Here is a 20819-nt window from a genome sequence, read left to right on the forward strand (position 1 = left end):
AGTCATTTGTAGATGAATAGCTACACGTCTGGCGTTCACAATTTTAATCCTGGATGAGTGTACATAAAGACGATGCTTTTCTCATAGCAAATTCAAATAAACTTATCTTTAAACTACCTCCCTGCCAAAGGGCCTAAGTTAATATTTATTCAAATTTTTTTAATATTAAAAGAGCCAAATTAGTTTTAGTCAAGGTGCTTGGTACAACCTCAATATTTGGCATCTATGATGCTTTTTTTTTTTATTAATTTCAGAAAATAAAGGAACCTTCCAGGAAATGTACGATCTGAATGGACCGTGAGAAAAATGCTGTGATTTTACCATGTGGCCACACGACCTGTATGGACTGTGCAACAGAAGTATATTTGGAGTCGAACCAGCGCTGTCCAATATGTAGGGCATATATTGAAGATATTAACCCGTTGTACACTACCTGTATGGAGTGTGCCATGGAAGTATATTTGGAGTCGAACCAGCGCTGTCCAATATGTAGGGCAGATATTGAAGATATTAACCCGTTGTATTTCGACTAAGATTGTAAAAAAAATGATTTTAATTTGAACGAGTTTTGATGGTAGATAAATATCTGATAAACTTGATAGACAAAAACAGTTATTGCAAGTTATTGTGTGAAATGAAAACATAATTGAAGCTTACAATATTTTAAGTTTCATTTCTTTTGTTTATTTCATGTTTATACTATTACGTGTATTATACATCTTTTGTTTTGCAATTGTAAAATTCAATATCTACATGTCTGTACATAAGTAAGGGAGCAACCATTTAACTTTAAGGTGATTATGGGTTTTTTTTGTATCATTCGCCACAACTCGGAATAGAAGGAGAGTAGCGGATTCTACCGAGGATTGCCGATTGTTTTTTTTTTTTAGATTTTCGAAGTTATCAATCAATTTGTCTTTTCAACATTTTACATTTTAAGGCATGTGGAAACTCTGAATTCATGCTATTGTCGTTTGTTTATATGTTACATATTTGTTTTTTGTTCATTTTTTATACATAAATTCATCCGTTAGTTTTCTCATTTGTAATTTCGAGGCCTTTTATAGCTGACTACGCGGTATAGGCTCTGCTCGTTGTTGAATGCTGTACTTTGACCTATAGTTGTTAATTTCTGTGTCATTTGGGCTCTTGTGGAGAATTGTATCATTGGCAATCATATCACATCTTCTTTTGAATAACTTGAATTTAAAATCCGTACAAAATATATCAATCATTAAACACTATTTTAAATGGAACCACACACATCACATATTACATTTTACACGTTATTGGGAAATTAACACCCTGCAAAATAAAGGTAACAGTAGTATTCCGGTGTTCAAAGGTCATAACGATAGAGAGAAAAAAATCCGGGTTACAAACCAAAATCAAGGGAAACAAATCAACTATAAGAGGAAACCAACGGAAGAACAGAAACACTTGAGTGCAACAAAAATAAGCTCCTACACACATATAAAAGAATATTTGATAACAACTGTCATATTCCTGCTATGATACAGGAAATTTCAAGAAAAATTTTGGGTTGAACCTGGTTTAATGGCTAGCTAAACCTCCTGCTTTATGACTATGTTAAAACATATCGCTAAAATGACAACAATACGTGACAGAAATCCCACACAAACACAAGCAAAAATATTTATCATACAGAAACACAAAAACAAAAAAATGTACTGTTACACCACTGACGGGATTGTAGTAACGACATTAGGAACATATCCGCTTTCATCGGTACATGTGACACAGATATTTCACAGCGGTCAACCAACTCGTGGTGGCGTCCGTAAGATTATGAAGGGATGATTGCAACGTCAACACTTGAAACTCATGGTTGATATCAACCTTCTTCCAAGGAAATCCTGACTGGAAATATACCCATGGAAATACAAGACCTTTTTCTGTTAAAAATACCTTGGGGAGAAGAATAATGTAAATAATTTATAATAAGTATTACTAGTAATAACCTTTTATTCAAAGTATGAAACGAATATATTGAGAACACACGTATTTGAATAATTTTACGTTTTGTTTCCCAATTATTTATTTACATGTCGTAAGTAAAATCATCGGTCGGGTCGTCGTTGCGGCAGAACCTTTTACATTGTCTATCAGATTTTTTGCAGACGTTCTTGCACTTCTTTCTTTTGTTTTTGTTCTTAAAGTCCTGGTTACAATTTGATTTACATCTGTCCATTCTTCGGCGACAGATGTCTAGACAGTCGTTTTGCAGTTGTCTACCTTTGACCTCTACCATTAGCACCATAGCTACCATCAACATAACGACGAGGACTTTGGTCTGAAACGATAGAAATAAACTTAAATAGTACTTTCGAAAAAAGTGAAATAACAAGAATAACGACCTCTTAGTAAAATTAATTTTTCTCAAAGTAAAATTCAAAGCTCAAACACACCAAACAAATGGAATACGTCTATCTTATTCCTGACTTGGTACAGACACTTAAGCTTCCTTGTGTAAATTAAAAAGAACACATTTAAGTAAACACATAAACTTTAACAACAGAAACTGTCTATACAATATGTTATGTTTTTAATCCTTCAAAGCCCAGAAAAAAGTTTGAATTATTTAAACACAAGGTATGGTATCTCAGATTAGACAACACCAAGTTAATTTTCCAATGAAAATAAAACAGAAACATTTCATACGACTGTCAAAACTTCGTCGAGCTCATAACGATATTTGACAAATATAACTCTTGGAGTTGTAAAAAATAAACGTATTTTTTAGAAATGAAACAATGACTGACACTAAAGGACGTTCGCTCCTCTGTTTTAAGCTTTGAAAAAAGACTGTTATGCATTGATAGGATATGAATAACGGAACTAAAAAATGGGGAACGGAGACTCAGCTATCATGTTTTCGATAGATAGAAATTTGAAAAATTCTCTCTAGATTTTTCTTACATTTAACATTGACACCTTTTTTCTATCAAACACTATGAAAAAATAAAACGTTTTTTTTTTAAAAAGATATCCGAGTATGGCTTTTAAGAATAAATAAGTGATAAAATTATGAAAAGAAAAATATGGACACGTACGCGGCCAAAACGTTCAATGACACTTCTAGGATAAAACCAGAAGATTTCGAATATCTGATAAAAAATAAAAAACACATGGAGAGCGAACATCCTTAATCACAATCATATCTATAAGCAGATATGGTACGAGTGCATGCGCATTAAAAATCCTTATTTTGAACTTCTGCTAAAATGACAATAAAGTATGTGTATTATGGTAACCATAAAAACCAGTTGAATTAACCTTATACGAGATGTGACTTTTATTTACATTACAACTAGAACAGCTTGTGAACTGTTGTAGGATGACTTTGTAAAAGATAATATGTATGGAGAATTTCATAAACTGTATCAAAAGCCCTCTCCCTTTTTCCAAAGTCCGATATTTGTTTCTTTTCTGCTAAATTCAATTATTTTCGTGTTTCTGGTCTCAGACCACAATTATTCTTCTCCTTTGCTACAATGCTTCTTTTGGTGAAAGTCAAATCAAATTAAAAATTTGTACCGTTTCAAACATGAAATATATGTAACTGCTTATATAATTATATAGACCATTATTTGTCTAATAAAATATGCTTCTAGGACAATCCATCAGTGCCTTTTCTTTTGAGAGCCTTATTAACATACCAATGGTAGGATATGAATCCTGTATAAAGGACTTAGACCGACTTAGGCTAATTTGAGGGGTGGTCGGAGGGGTCCTGATCCCGAAATCCCAGGCTTAAAATCATGAAATCCCGAGATGCAGAATTTAAAGAAATTCATATCCCGAAATCCCGAAATCGAAAAATATATTCCCGGATTCCGTAAGGATAAATCACCAAATCCCGAGCTTAAAAACACCCGATCCCGACGCCCTGGAAAAGGTCCTGCCTCCCTCTAATCTTAATTTTTGCCAAATCACTATTTTCCTTTTCAACCATAAATTTTTATGCCCTATTTATGGGAATAATACCCGCGAAATCGCGGGCATATACAGCTTTTAAACTGTTGAAGGATGAATTTTTGTAAAAGATGTTATGACTGGGGAATTTCATATAAGGTATCAAAGCCCTCTCCCTTTTTTCCAAAGTCCGTTATGTGTTTCCTTTCTGTTAAATTCAATTATTTTTCGTGTTTCTGGTCTTATATCACAATTATTCTTTCACTTTGCTACAATGTATTTTTTGGTAAATGTCAAATTAAATTAAAAATTTGCACAGCTTCAAACATGAAATAAATGAAACTGCTTATAGACCATTATTATTCTAATAAAATGTGCTTCTAGGACAATCCATCAGTGCTTTTCCTTTTGAGAGCCCTATTAACATGCCAATGGTATGATTTGAATCTCGTGTAAATGACTGAGACTCATTTGAGGGATGGTCTGATGGGCCCTAGTCCAGAAATCCCGGGCTTAAAAACATGAAATCCCGAGGTGCATATTTAAACGAAATTCATATCCCGACATCCCGAAATAAAAAAATAAAATATTCCCGCATCCCGTAAAGATCAATCCCGTGATCCTGAGCTTAAAAACACCCGATCCCGACGTCCCAAATAAGTCCTACCTCTTTCAAATCTCTACCCTACTTTCATTTTGGCTAAATCACTACTTTCACTTTCAGCAATAAATTTGTATGCCCCATTTACGGGAATAATGTTTTCTAGTCTATTCGTCCGTTCGTTCGTTCGTCCGTCCGTCCGTCTGTCCCGCTTCAGGTTAAAGTTTTTGTCAAGGTAGTTTTTGATGAAGAGATTTCCAACAAACTCGAAACTTAGTAAATATGTTCCCTATGATATGATCTTTCTAATTTTAATGCCAAATTAGAGATTTTATCCCATTTCACGTTCCACTAAACATTGTAATCGATGTGGCATCCGTATACTATGGACACATTCTTGTTTCCACATGTTTTACTTATTTCAATATTTATGCAACTGGTATGACCCATTAGATAGTAAGTATTTCAGAAAAAAAGTAGACAGAATACTACAGTACAGAGAGTCTCTGTATATTATAGTAGTATAATCTTAGTTTACAGGTGGATAAACGCGAAAACATAATTGTCTCTAAGGAGGTTAATAGCTGTGGTTCTTGCGATCTAAAAACAATTATATGGAGAATGGTCTGATTGGCTTATTTATTTTTCATTTTTGTAATCCATTATACGATTGGTTGTTCTTATGCATGTTTAAAACCGGAAGTCTTATCTATGACTAAAAGTCAGTCTGATAACGGAAACATATCCGGACACCTATCTTGTCGTTTTTCTCCCAAAATAACTCAATCCGAATAATCATAAAAATGGATGACAAATGCCACCATGCATGTTACCTAAAGAACACAGAGTCATAATGATTTATTTATTGTGGAAGGAAGAGAAGCGACACACAAAATGAGGTCTTCTCGTTTAATAGTATAGATAGTTGGGCACCGACTATTCAATTTTATCGTCTGCAGGGGTCGAGATTTAAAAAAAATGTTGTAGAAAGGAAACGCAAAAAAAAATGGTTTCCTGTATATTAGATATTATGTGAAAAAAAACGTAAATTCTTATTCATGTTTCTTATTGAATTAAATGATTTGTGTTTAATTAAGTCTTTAACAATTTTTTTTTTGTTTAGTTTCAAGAAAAAAATAAAAAAAATTTACAAAATAAAACAGCAGTTCTTACCTCCATTTTCAAAATCTGTTTGTTGGAATCTGATAAGTTTCAGAGTACATGTACTTATAATAGCAACTTTGTTCCTTATATACACAACCCAGAAACTGCCCCGAGCTTATGATTAATCAGATTAATAAAATTTGATTAGAAACTTTAAACAGATTTTTTTTAATGCCAAAACTGCTATATACCAAATGTTGCCATTAACCAAAGATGATGATAATCTATATATTTAAAATTTGCTGTCTTTGTGAGCGTAGGGGGAGAAAAGCATATCGCAGCGATTATTGCCGATTATGTCTTTTTTTATTGCTTTTGTCATGTTAACGATGAAAACGACAACCTTTGACTGTAGTATTTGAATACATTTTAACAAAACAGTTCAAACAAAATTTTTGTTTAGTTGATTACAAGTAAAGTTGTTTAAATTTGGAAATAACAATTTATTTATAAAAAGAAAAGTATTTATTTTTTTTATATTTCTTTTTTCAATCTATTCGCGAAAACATTGTGAATTTTCAAGAAGTAAATTTCGCGCAAACGAAATGCGTTTTGTCACGCAAACATAGGAAGAATTCGCACCGGTTGAATCCCAGAACTCTTTGACTTTCTAAATACTTTTTTTCTATACCCTGCTTGTGTCAGATGATGAAAAATTTTGTCCTGCATTTTTTTTAGCTGTAATTTTATTTTTCACTCTGTTCGGTCCTGCCTTTTTTTTTTAGTTTATCCTGACTTTTTTTTACCTAAATTGTCGTCCTGACATTTTTTTTTGTAAGAGTCTCATCCTGCCTTTTTTTTACTCAAAACTCCTGTCCTGCCTATTTTTTTCAAATTTCATCCTAGCCCCACATAAAATTCAAATGGTAGCTCCCTTATATCAAATCATGACAAAACAGCAATATATTATTCTTTGTATTTCTACATGTTCTATCCGCTTTTTAAATAATTGGCTGATTGCAGAACAAAGTACCTGGTATCTTAGAATTAAATATATCATCATTAAAACATGCATATATCGGGGACGGATAGCAAACAAGAGTTGCAGTGAAATTATACATTATTTTGTATACCACAGTTTGCCTTTTACAAATTTTTGCTTGTCAAGTTATTATATATTCTTTTCGGATGTGTGCTAACACGCATACTAAGATTTAAATAATATGTAACATGGCTTCAACGTTTTTCACTAAACAACACATCTGATTTCTTAAAGATTTCTTAAAAATATCGTAGTTTTAAATGAAGTTTGTTAACAAACCAAAAACAGAAAAAGAGAAGCTTTCAAACAAGAAAATCACACGCATGGGAAAAGAGAAAGAGCAGTCGCGGATACAGAAATTTTCATAAGGGCGGGGAGGGGGAACTGAGTTCCCAAAGAGGGTGCCCACTACAGTCATACTTCAGTGATTCCCTATATAATCAACCAAATTTTTATCACAGAAGGGGGAGCCCGAGTCCCTCAGCGTCCCTGGATCTACGAAGAGGTTATTCAGATAGATTTACATTTTTATAGTATTACACACACGTTTTATAATAACATATGCTTAATATATATACGTACATGTACTGTAATGTCATTGCCTTAGGAATTTAATAAATAAACTGGTTATCTGATTAAACATGTTTTAATTTTTTATCTGATAAACCATGCTATAACAGGTTGCATCAATAAACACCTAATTTAAGTATCGTTTACCACCTGTTGATAATATACTGGTAACATCGAGATTAAGCTGGTCCGCCATTCCCTCTCAAGCTTCGCAGGGTACCGATAAGTGAACACAACAGTGGTCCTCTTTATACCGAGATATGGGACAACTAATTGATATTTTCGGGGAGGGGGGTCAGAGGTATATTTTCATGTTTTTCTAAATATATTTATTTGTCTGTGGCTGTTCCTCCCAAAAAATTACTTTCAATTTATACGCTTGTTTACTACATTTCGTGTTACAAAATATTCGTTTTCATCCGTTCTTGTGCAAACTTATTTTAATTTTGTTTAAATTCTTACCGAGCCTAGTTAATTTCAGTATGACATCCATTTTAATATCATTTGGAGCAGCACGGGTATTTGTTATGTCTGATTATTGGTAAAAAACTATACTAGAAGTTGTCAATAAAAAATTCGAAAGAACAAAATACAACATTAGCAATTTAGCAAAAAAATATTCATCGGGTCCGGAGAAGTTCACAAATTCGTTTTGTCATGTACATGTAGAATTACGTCGAGTTCCTCTGATTTTCATTTTATCCAAAATATTTTAATAGTGAATTTATAGATATAGGAAGATGTGGTGTGCGTGCCAATGAGAAACCTCTCCATCCAAATAACAATTTATAAAAGTAAACCATTATAGGTCAATGTACGGCCTTCAACACGGAGCCTTGGCTCACACCGAACAACAAGCTATAAAGGGCCCCAAAATTACAAGTGTAAAACCATTCAAACTGGAAAACCAATGGTCTAATGTCTTTTTGTGATACATAAAAAAATAAGTGCCACTCCAGATTCCTCTACCAATAAAAAATGACTGCCAAGAAATATATACCAAACACTGACATATTGAATTATATCCAACTTGTAAAATCTTAGAAGATGAAAATCACTTTCTCCTCTACTGTCAAATTAATAATTTTTTACGTATAAAACTTTTTAATGACATGGGAATAGATAACCCTATGTTTCCAAATCTATTTGATACTGAAAAACTAGTAGTCCTACTAGATCCTTCTACTATAAACCAAGTGAAAAAACAGGTTCCTTTATAAAACAGTCTTTAGAGCTGAGGACAGGGGACTCTTAGTTAGTTTTGCTTGTATATGTATAGATACGTGTCAACTCAGTTATTTTATTGTTGTTGTTACTTTTGTTTATGTCACAAGTATAATGCTACTTATAATACAAATAAAGACAATTATTAATAACTACGCTTATGAATTTAAGCGAACTTTTCGGATGAAGTAATCAGTGGGAACGCCGGACTATACAACCCAGAGGAGAAAAATATATGTCATAGAATTATAAGGAGAAAAGTAGGATTTTACGATATATGGATAAACCAGAGGATTCCGAATATCTTGCGAAAATTCAAAATCAAGAGAACCTGCTTAAAGTGGAATACATAATGATTGACTCGCATGGTAATATTCTTTATATACTCCAAACAGAACTAAAAAAAATGTGTCAAAGAGACAACAACCGACCATAAAACAAACAACTGTAGATAAAACAAACAACTGTAGAATGTCACCAAAAGGTCTTCAATGTAGCTAGAAATTCCCGCAGTCAGGCTAAATTACTGAAATCTTCACAATTTTATCATTTGAGTTAAATTTTAGACGGTTTTCGTCTTAAATGGAAGTGGCCGCATGTGTTCATTCTTCATAATGAAATGTAAATTTTTTCCAGCCTCCTGCTTCCCGGACAGTTAGTTTTAAATGTAACGGGAATCCTCAGTTTGCATTTTGGGCAACTGAAGAAATTGTAAACACTTATTAAAAAAAAACAAAAAAAAACAAGGAATTCAGAGTACAATTAAAAACCAATTGTTCAGAGAACAATTAAAGGTCTTTCCACCAGTAAGGATCTATTTTGACTTAAAAATATTAAAATTTGGTTTTAAAATATTAATTTCAGCGTCAAATGACAACTTATTGTACGCTGATTCCAAAAATATAAGGTTTTTTATACAAACAGATATAAATAAGGGAGATAATTTTCTACTTCCGATTCAAAATATGTTACTTCCGGTACTGTCTTATAGTTTACTTGACGCTGATTCTAAAAATATATGGTTTTACATACTTTTACAATAATTTGTTACAAAAATTAGCTACTTCCGATTTACAAAAGGTCACTTACGGTTAGCTTTTTCAACGTCAATGGATTTCAACCTAAAGCAAAAAGTCTAAAAAAAAATTTAACATGAACACATATGAGGTAAAAGCAAAGGTCAAAATCTAGAACGTTAAATTAACATATGAGCTCAAATAAACCAAGGACCTCAAAACAAAAGACTCTAAGTCTTTACTTTATATTGTTAATGAGTTATATTACCATATGACTGATATTAGATATAAAAGGGGGGAAAACTCGCATCAAATGTTTACGTACCCTTTCAACTAAAATTTATGTGTAACGACATGTCGCGACTAACAATTTTGTGAAAATATTTTGTTGATATCTTTTACATGATTTTTGAAAATAAGAGATAACAAACCAAAATCAAAATTTTAATCATGACCTTGACCTTTGACCTTGACCTCATTTTCATTTTTTTTTTACCAAGGACCTCAACAGAGCCTAGGCCTCTATCACTTTTCCAGTTAAAAATGCATATCACTTAAATCAAATATAAAAGGGGAAATAACTCTCACATGGAGTCTCCGGATAGCTTTGGTCAAAATTAATCAAATCATTCTGAGAAGAAATCCAATAGGTCTTTCCACGGAAAGGTGGGAAGACCTAATAACAGACAGAAACAAGTAACAAAACACAAAATATATAGGACAATACCAAAGAACGAAAAAGTAGCAAAAACGGAATACAGAGGACAATACCTGTCCAGACAAATCACAAAGAAAAGAAAAAAAAAAGAAGAAAAAAAGAAAAAAAAAGGTAAGTTTTATTTGAAAATAATACATAACATATATAAAGGTTCAGAGTGAACACCAATACGGCCACTTTCATTTTTGACGAAAAAACACCTGAAAAGTGACATATTTTTGCATATTTGATGGATTTTTCATGTTTAAGCTTGAATTTGAGCGTCTTTAATGACTAAATCAGTTCAAATCTTTCACAAAAACTAATGGAAACGGCTGAAGTAACTTGAATGTAAAACACTCCAAATCATAGAGAATAACTTCAGTCTCGGATTAAGCAAGTTTAAAAAGGGGATATTCCAACACATGTTAGTTATATAAAGGAAGCGGTCTAACCTATCTCCAAAATATAAAGACAATGTTTAGTTTTCAAAGAGTGGGGAGGGGTTCCTACCCTGGAGCACCCTAACCCTGGATCTGCCACTAAATTATTTGAATATTAATATATTTTGCCATATTAAAAAAAGGTCAATATTTACAATTCATAACAATATTATCACATTTTTGTTTGCTGCGTTTAATTTGTTTAAGTGATCAATGATTGTAATAGACTGAAAGCTGAAAAACGGATTCAGCAAAATGATGTTAATCAAATACCGTTTAAACATTTGTAAAAAGGCCCTATAACGGTGCATTAAGTTTGCGCGCATTAACACTACATTTGCGCGCAAAAATCATTACGTTTGCGCGCAGCTTTTGATTACAATTGTGCGCATTTTTTGACAGGTAAACTCTATATATAATGCATTTAAAAAATATTTTAAAATGTAAATATCAATCTTTCTGAAGAATTATAAAAGTTTACAAAATGTCATGCTTCAGGCTATATGTCACACCATATATTAGAGAGTAATTTTCTATTAAATATTTTCTAGCTTTAAAAAAAATATATTACAAATAATCTAGGAACAAGTAAATGGAACTTGTGTTGTTGTCTTCTTTTCATATACTTCGTAGACTACACACGGATATATTGGTTAACACGTGTTTGGTTTATTTGAAGTACACATATACAACCATTCGAGTTACCAAACCTGAATAAGCTTATTTCTAAAATTTCAAAATGTTCAAAAATTTAAAGATTTTAAAAGTATATTAAAGTTAAGAATTTTAACATGGTCAATTATCAAAGTTCAGTGAAAACAAAAGGACAACGACTTGATTTAAAATACTTTAAATGCAACAAATACAAAAATTAAATACCAAAACGAACATTATAATATATTGAGATAAAACCTTTACTTCAACATTGTAATACCTAATCATACATTCATTCAATCCATTACCAGTCACGTATCAGTCATTACAGCTGAACGGACGTGCTGGGCCAGCTCTCCTTTACCCGCTATCTTCGATGAGGGTTTACAGTTAGATGAACAACGACATACTACTTAAGATGACAGAAACCAATCCATGCCGTACAGATAGACGTAGTAGTTGGCGTAGCCGCGTTAACATGCACTCCAAAACCATTGTATCATGGGGAGTGTTATGCCGATTAACGTCCGAGGGCTGTATCCTAGGCTGTTGGGTGATACGACCTTCATTTCACTGCCTCACGGCTTTGGTCCTGATAACGCTTCCTGTCATCTTTAGAACTACGTCCACCATTCATCTACCAGTACTCACTCATCGAGGTTAGCGGGCTGCCAAGCTGACCAAACTGGCCCTGAAAGCAGCCGTTGTGAAGAAGTAAAATCCAAAATAGTAAACAAAGCAAAATCAACTCAACAAAACCAAGATGGCGGCCTCCATTCGGCGTCCTTACCACCTGTTCCTGACCCACGGCAGAAATTATTCAAACGCTCACCAATCGCCTTCGGGCACCGAGCCGACCGTGCGAGGGCTGTATAGCCAGTCAAGGTCGTTAAACACCACCACATATATGTAATACCTAATGAAGGACATTAACTGAAGGTTTATGAGAAAAAAAAGAAAAAAAAATTAACTGAAGGTTTGGGTGCCAACCTATCCAAGATATTGGTAGGCGGTAGTGTTCTGCACGATGGACTGCTTCAATGCATAGTCTTGATGAAAAAGAACACTATGCAGCCGTAACCATGCACTACATCACGAGTGTATTTTCTTGTAGACTTAATGTAGTCGAAAAGAATTTATTTTGGATAGGAATTGTTTTCACCCTCTCTCCGTCTCTCTCTCCATGCTCTATTGTGCTCTCTCAATTGCTCACTCTCTCTCTCTCACACTCTCACTCTCACTCTCAATCTCACTCACTCTCTCTTTTACTTTCTCTTTCTCTCACACTATCACTCCGTTACTTTTTCTCTCGCGCTTTCTCTTCCCCTACCATTTTTTCTATTTTCTTTCCCTATTTCTGTCCCACCTTTCTTTCTCTATTTCTTTCATCTTCTTTCTCTCTATATCTCTCTTTCCTCAACTGAGAGAGAGAGAGAGAGAGAGAGAGAGAGAGAGAGAGAGAGAGAGAGAGAGAGAGAGAGAGAGAGAGAGAGAGAGAGAGAGAGAGAGAGAGAGAGAGAGAGAGAGAGAGAGAGAGAGAGAGAGAGAGGAGAGAGAGGAGAGAGAGAGGAGAGGAGAGAGAGAGAGGAGAGAGAGAGAGAGAGGGAGAGAGAGAGGGAGAGAGAGAGAGAGGAGAGGAGAGAGAGAGAGAGAGAGAGGAGAGAGAGTCTTATCTAAATAAAAAAACTTTTCAGATACTATTGATTCCTCTTTAGTAATGACATATGTAAGAGAAGATAATATATATTTATCCCCTCTCTGTCAAGTTTTTAAATATCAAATTTTTCAACGAAACGAATTTGATATTTTAATCTCATTGAAATAGCAATGCACGTGTCAACTTTCATATCACAACAGGTACTGCGATAGAGAGGTCAACAAGAAGATAAAAAAAATCATTATATCATTGTGACAAAGGAACATATACATGAAAACATATGTCAATATCGAGACAACCCACAGGGTGTCAAAGACTGGCTGAAAATTAATTAGGAAGACATTAGGCAAACATTATTTATCATAAATACATGATCTGATACGGAAAGTATCATAGATATTACTCGTGATAATGAAATTAAAAGTTGAGAACGGAAATGGTGATGGTATCAAAGAGACAACAACCCGACTAAAGAGCAGTAAGTTAACACTTGTAATTTTGTATGAATTACATGATACAAACAAAAAACAAAACAAAAAATACAAAAAAAAACAACAAAAAACAAAAAGCAAAACATGATTTAAGTGTGGTTAAAATATCAAATTTGTTGCCGAATTCGGGCTACATGTGTTGAACATGTATTTTTTCGGTGATAAATGTCCTGCTTCATTTGTGTTTAAAACAGGGAATAATAATTTATCCAGAGTCAAAAGTTCTCCTTCGTGTGGGGTACATGCATCAACACTTGTTGGTATATTGATTCAAGTGTGACACTGTTATATTTCATTTAGAAAAAACATATGTTTTATATATAATACAGGTACGTACAGAACTTGGATTGTTTAAACAAATAGAAAAAAAAAACATGTAGGATGTAATGATGTATGACATATTATGCAATGATAGAAGGTGTATGGTGTTATGGTGTATGGTGGAATGGTGTAATGGTGTATGAGAAATGGTGTGATTGTGTAACGTGTATACAAAGTGTGGTTATCAAGGTTTAAAACTATTCAATATATTGATATATAAGAGCTGATTTTTAATTTTATACATTAATTGACAATATTGTGATCAAAATTTGTATTTTAAAATAAATAAATAATTTTGTAGTCGCACGCTTTCATTGAAATTAAATTGCATTATGTATCGGATGGTGTAGATAGAATGTGTAAGGTGTATGGTGCAAAGATGTAACGTGTATGGTGAAATTGCACAGGGTGTATGATGTTATGGTATACGGTGAATGGTGTAATGGTGTATGGTGATAGTGGGAAGTTTACACCATCCAAAGACTGTATCAAAAATGTGGTAAACATATAACGTAATGTGTGGTACAGGTATTTAAACTTGTGGTTAAAATCCTTACGGCATGTCCCTTTGGTATCTTTCGCCCCTCTTTTAAGTGCTGTGGGTTCATTTATTATCGTGGGTATCAATTTTAGTGGTGTGAGGAAAACTTGCATATTCGTATATATTTAATTTCGTGGTTTAGGTAAAGTCTACATACACTCCTTTTGAAAATTTGTAAATTGTTGAATACCCCTGTACCAACGAAAGTCACGGAAATTGGTATCGAACAAATAGGATTAACACACAGTACACGTTCAAACCTTTTTTTTAATCTGATAAACTAAATTGCGTGATAAGTTAATGACTTTAAGTCAACAGACGATGTTAATTAATATGTTATAAAGAGGAAACATGAAATCTGAAAACAACAACTCTAGTCAATTATAGTAATTTGAGTCATTAACTGGATGTATTGTTGGAAATGAGACACGATAAATGGATTGTAATACTGTAATTTGAAAAGGTCATCGTCAGACATATTCGAAGAAAATATTCGTAATTTTCAAGAAAATTAGAGTTTAATATCTTCAGGTTGTTTCTGGCTATTTGTGTTAATATCTTTATATAGTCGATATATTTAACATTATAGTTTGAATTAATTTACATTTGTCATTTCTGAGCTTTTTATAGCTGACTATGTGGCATGGGCATTGCTCATTGTTGAAGGCCATATGCTGACATATGGTTTCTAATTGGCAATCATTTATTCTTTTTATATCATAGATTAATAAATGTTTTGTTTGTGGCGTCCGAGGAGGAATTGTATTTCCTATAAAAGCAGGAAATGGAATAACTGGATTTAACTACTTAAACAAATTGTCTAGTTCAGTCATTTAACATGTGGTTAAATGTAACATGGCATGCGAGATACAGGTCTGCAACCTTTAATCAAGAACCTGATAAATCAAATAGACAAAATGAATTGATTGAAATTCTGTAATTTCAGGAGAACATCAAACACTGGAACAGGCACCTATTGTGGGATAAGCCATGTTTGTAGTACTCAGCCATCCTCTTAGATATTGCAGTGGTGTAACAGCAAATCATTACATAAACTTTTAAACTCTGGTGAAAAGGGCTTTACTTATTAGATCTTTATCAAGCGAAAATCTGGGTTAGAAATAGGAAGCGCAATGAAAGATCCTTGGTTGTATTGCACACTCTGTAAAGTACAGAATGGATGAATAAAGAAAGGTCCGATATAAAAAATAAAAATTGGTCAACCGTGATAAGTAAAGTATGGTCTGCTGTGACTATTACGGTGGCTCGGGTGTCTTCCTCCATCTTGGATTTTGAAGAAGCAGAAAACGTTGGTCTATATATTTGATGATATGTGCAAATTTTGAGAGGTGTATGTAATTCATGTAAAAGACTTTTGATATACATATAGAAAATTGTGTGTTTTATCATAATTACAGTTGTAATTTATCAAAAACACCTTATTTGTGTTTGATTAGATGTTTTCCAACTTTGTTAAATAAGGGGAGATAATTCAGATAAAGTAACGTTTATAATAGAAAGTGTTATGGATTTACCTATTTTGATATGTAGAAAGAAAACAAGTTCGGTGACCCCATTTTTTCTTTTCTGATCTGAAAGAATTTTATAAGATGCAATCGTCTCACATTTTATCTAAAAGTTCTGATAGAACGTTTTCTTTTTATCACATAAAATTTGATTTTCCATGCATAATCTATACAAAATCTGACAATTTTGCACAACCTGTAGCGTGGAAAAAAGTCCGGTGACCCATACTTTTTAAAATGTTTTTGAACAAAACATGATCAAAACTTCAAGTAACTTGTAAAAGTAGGAAACCGGTTGTAACAAGAACGGATCCAATTATTTGTCCCATTGAAACGCATTGATATCATATAGTAAATAAATAAGGTGCTGTTCAATTAATTATTTTGATGCGACTGGCATACAAGTGAGAGGTTTAGCTAGCTATAAAACCCGGTTCAATCTACCATTTTCTACATTTGAAAATGTCTGTAGCAAGTCAGGAACATGACAGTTCTTGTCCTTTCCTTTTTGATGCGTTTTGTTATTTGACTTTGCCATGTGATTATGGACTTTCCGATTTGATTTTCCTCTGAGTTCAGTATTTTTGTGATTTTACTTTTTGATAGCCGCCTTGACGCTTCTGGTTCATGAAAGGGCATTTGTTTCGAAGTTTTTAAGTACAATCTCAGTGTCTGGAATTGATTGTCAAACAACAGTTCAGTCCGTCTATTTATGGCGAAGATTAAATGATAAAATTAAGGCAATTTAGTATACATTAAATTTAAATCAATCAACATTTTTTACAGAAATTCAACCTAGAAAGCCTTCTCTTTCTAATGAAAATACATTTAGTTACAGAACATGTGTAATAATAGCACTAAACCATTTTTAATAAAAGTAATATATTGTTTTTAAGAACCCCATTCGTGGGTACCAGACTGGTTTTCCGTAACTGGGATCATATTCCAACAAATCTGATAAACAAAATTGCGTGATATGTAGTAGACTGTATGAGCCAACAAAGTTAATCAATATGTGACAAAGCGGAAACATGCAATTTGAAAACAACCCCACTGGTCAATTAGCCGTTTCAGAATCTAAAGGACTATGGGTAATTTCATTGTTCGTACCCCAAAATGAAAATAACGTCACGACATTGGTTGAATTTCCATTGTTTTTGACGTTTTCAACCAATCACGACGTTTCGGTGTACATTTTTGAAAATATTACCCAGAATGCAATAGATTCTGAAACGGCGAATTATCTGTCTAATTTGAGTCATTATTAAGATGTTTGGTAGGAAATGAGGCGCAATTATGAGGTGTAATTCTGTAATTAGAAGGCAACCAGTATACGATTTCGATGATGACATTTGAAATATCAAGTCAATACTCTCGCAGGCATATAATTCAGTGTTGTGCTTATATTTCTGTAATATAAGATTTTAGCTTATTTTTGGTTCATAGATTAGGTAGATAGTTGTCTCATCAAAGTTCAATATGATTAGATTTTCACTCAATTAGATTAAACATTTATTAGCCTTGTGAACAACGCATGACCTACAAGGATCGGACTTACTATGTATTTTCTATTCTGATACGGTAATGAGAACAAAGTTTTAGAATAGAAAATTGCGGGAAGGTTATCCGCATTAAGTGTTGTTTTTTTTATTGATACACATTTATTTTACTTGATAGTTTAATGTTTCTACAATACATGCAAAATTTTGCAGTTTGGAGCCATCTCAACGAGTGCTCAGTGCATTCAAAATCTTTAATTAAAAAAAAAGACGAAAGCAGTTTTTGAAATACTTGGTGTTAAGGACATTTACAAGACATATGCATTTTAAAGCTACGAAATACTAGCTAAAAGTCAGAGAACACTGATAAAAGTGGTTAACAGGACGTTGTCAGATCCTTGTCAGAAAATCCTACAGATAGGGTGTGTCTTAATTTGATTGATGTTCGGAGTAATTTAAATATTTAAATATTACATTTTGCAGACATGGCATTTATTGACTGATCCCTGAACAAATGACATATTGCAGATATGATCAGTGTCTTGTTATTATCGAAATTTGACATTCTGCATATACGATTGCTGAGGGTCTGGATCAGACCATTGTTAGATTTTTCAAAGTAATAATAAAAAACGAAAGAAGTAATAATAAAAAAGACGAAAAATACAGAAAATAGAAAAATGAGCAATAGATTTAGAATACAGGAAATCGGGGTACCTAATAATTAGGAATATGGAAACATATACAAAACAATGCAGAAAAGAGAAAAAAAAGTATAATGATTAAAATTAATATAAAAAAATTGAGGAACTCATTGATTTTCCTTTCCAGATTAGTTTCAGTTAAATACAAGCATTCTGTCATTTATATAATTTCTATTTTTCATATTACAGCTTCGTGAACTTTGGTATTAGTTTTAATGTTTTAAGGACATTTGAACTTCAATTATTTCATGAACACGTTGGAGAAATTTGTTTCCATTAATCACGCAATAAAGAAGCACGATAGAGATGTGTGTTGATAACGCTATTATGTTTGACATTTATTTGAGAATTCCATTAGGTCCAAACTTAATAATACATAAAAATCAGTAACAATGTTCTGACATTGTAAAAGCTCAAAATATGTTGTGGTTAAACTAGCTTTACAAGCACACAAAGCTCTCCTTTTACTCTCTTAACCATAAGAAACACATTTTAACCTACACAGTCCATTTAATCCAGCTACCAACAGGATTACGACTTACTTAATCAATATACACATAGTTTTACTTGTCTTTTCTAGATCATGTAGATTGAAATACGATTACTAGTTTTAATTATTTCTTTTGAGTTCAACAGATTATCAAGTAGATGCCTAGTATATACTGTTTCAAGCAATGATTATTGTCTGCCTTATTATTTACTTGATGGCAGAACACTGTTAAAATTTAGACATTGTTGGTTATGAACCACTGGGTCGATGCCACTGCTGGTGGAAATTTATTTCCCCGAGGTTATCACCAGCCCAGTAGTCAGCACTGTTTGTGCTGACATGAATTATCATTTATATGGTTATATTTATAAATTAACTGTTTACAAAATTTAGAATTTTTGAAATACTAAGGCTTTTTTACCTCAGAAATAGATTACCTTAGCTGGATTTGGCAAAACTTTATGGAATTTTGATCCTCAATGCTCTTCAACTTCGTACTTTATTTGGCCTTTTTAACTTTTTTGGATTCGAGCGTCACTGATGAGTCTTTTGTAGACGGAACGCGCGTCTGGTTTGAGTTTATTCAAATCCAGATCATTTTCCTATATGAATAGACGAAGTATTTAACAATAATAACTACCTATTTGGCCTGTCCACACAAAGGTTGTGTGTTCGAATCCAGCCATTCGACTCCTAATTTAACTGACAATGATTGTTAGATTTCCTACCGAAATAGTACAATACAGTTGAAAGTTGCGTTAAATTCCAAATAATCAATTTACAAATTAATTGTCAGAAGATCTTTTATCGTTTTTCTCAACAATAAAATTACAATTTCTGCCAGTTATGTAATTAAATTCGATTTGTTGTCTGAAGCATGTATCCACTATTTGACCTTTCTTTCACATTCTTAAGAGATTTATATGATATAAAGATGACAAGAAATTAATCAACGCTTACAGGATATGTTCTTTACGTCGTAACTACAATCCCCTTTCCTTTCAAGAATGTGACCTACCGAATTAGACTATTTACCGGATTTGTTATCACATAAGCAACACGAGGAGGTGTCACATGAGGAGCAGGATCTCATTTCCCTTCCGGAGCACCTGAGATCACCCCTAGTTTTTTGGTGTGGTTCGTGTTGTTTATTCTTTGGTTTTCTATGTTGTGTCATGTGTACTATTGTTTGTCTGTTTGTCTTTTTCATTTTTAGCCATGACGTTGTCAGTTTGTTTAGATTTATGAGTTTGACTGTCCCTTTGGTATCTTTCGTCCCTCTTTTACAATGTTTTTACCTTATAATCAATGTATGAAATTATTATGTAATCACATCAATACAAAGAAGACCTAATATGATATGGTATTACATCTTACTCGTAGATTCCCTTTAAAACAAAAATCCAGTTTTTGGCGAACTAACATGTGAGCAACTCTTAGAAACAATATCTCTTAAGAGTAAAACCTATTGTAATTTAGGAAGATATTGCATTCTCACTGTGCTTAAACGGCTGTGGGTAACTTAAGTTACCCACAGCTCAAGATGGCGGACTCTAAACTCGTTGATATTTAATTCATACAAAATGTACCTTTTGCGACGTTTTTCATGCAGAATGTAAATATTTATAGGATTATTGAATAAAGAAATAACTAACAATTACCATACATTTGTTAATATAGAGTTCACTAAAGCACAAGGCCAACTTTAAAAAATGCATAAGACGTCCGTAACTTTTTGATCGAAACTAAGCAGACTGTCCGTAACTTTATTTTCAGATGAGGGTAACTTTTGATTTAAAATTTTAAGAATTATAATTTCAACAATTAGAAGACAATTAACATCATATTTGTAACCTTCACGGCCGTTTATACTACTCATTCACCACCAAATGTGATTTTATTAACGCATCATACTAACACCACAGAGGTTTTATGCGGGGTTTGTGGTACGCGATCCTGGTTATGGTTTGAACTTTTATTAACTGATGTGCGTCTTATCGACGGTTTCGATTCGCACCATGGATTTGTCATACTCTTTAATTTTTTTAGTTTTATTATCTGTTTGCGGTTTATTTTCACCCCTGTTTCTTTTTTATGTGTATTTTGATGAATACTCTTTGACGCTGCTCGGTATTTATATATCCCACCAATAAGTTATAGTGTTATGTTTTTTTGAATACGTTTCCTAGTATGTTTTTTTATTATTTCTCTTTGTATGTTATCAGGGATTGTTAAACTATTAAATTACTCTGTTGTCTTAGTTATTTATATTTTCATATACTATTTCTAATTGTTACACTATT

General features: G+C 32.9%; 1 long non-coding RNA gene across 1 annotated transcript; it reads right to left on the reverse strand.

The window, feature by feature from the left end:
- Positions 1–1968: 1968 nt before the first annotated feature.
- Positions 1969–5800, reverse strand: LOC143050981 (uncharacterized). The gene is made up of 2 exons (XR_012970523.1): positions 5711–5800; positions 1969–2314 (listed from the first exon to the last, which is right to left on the reverse strand). It is a non-coding gene; the product is annotated as an uncharacterized LOC143050981 (long non-coding RNA).
- Between the last annotated feature and the right edge of the window lie 15019 nt (positions 5801–20819).

Source organism: Mytilus galloprovincialis, chromosome 11 (genome assembly GCF_965363235.1).
Source record: "Mytilus galloprovincialis chromosome 11, xbMytGall1.hap1.1, whole genome shotgun sequence".
NCBI lineage: Eukaryota > Metazoa > Mollusca > Bivalvia > Mytilida > Mytilidae > Mytilus > Mytilus galloprovincialis.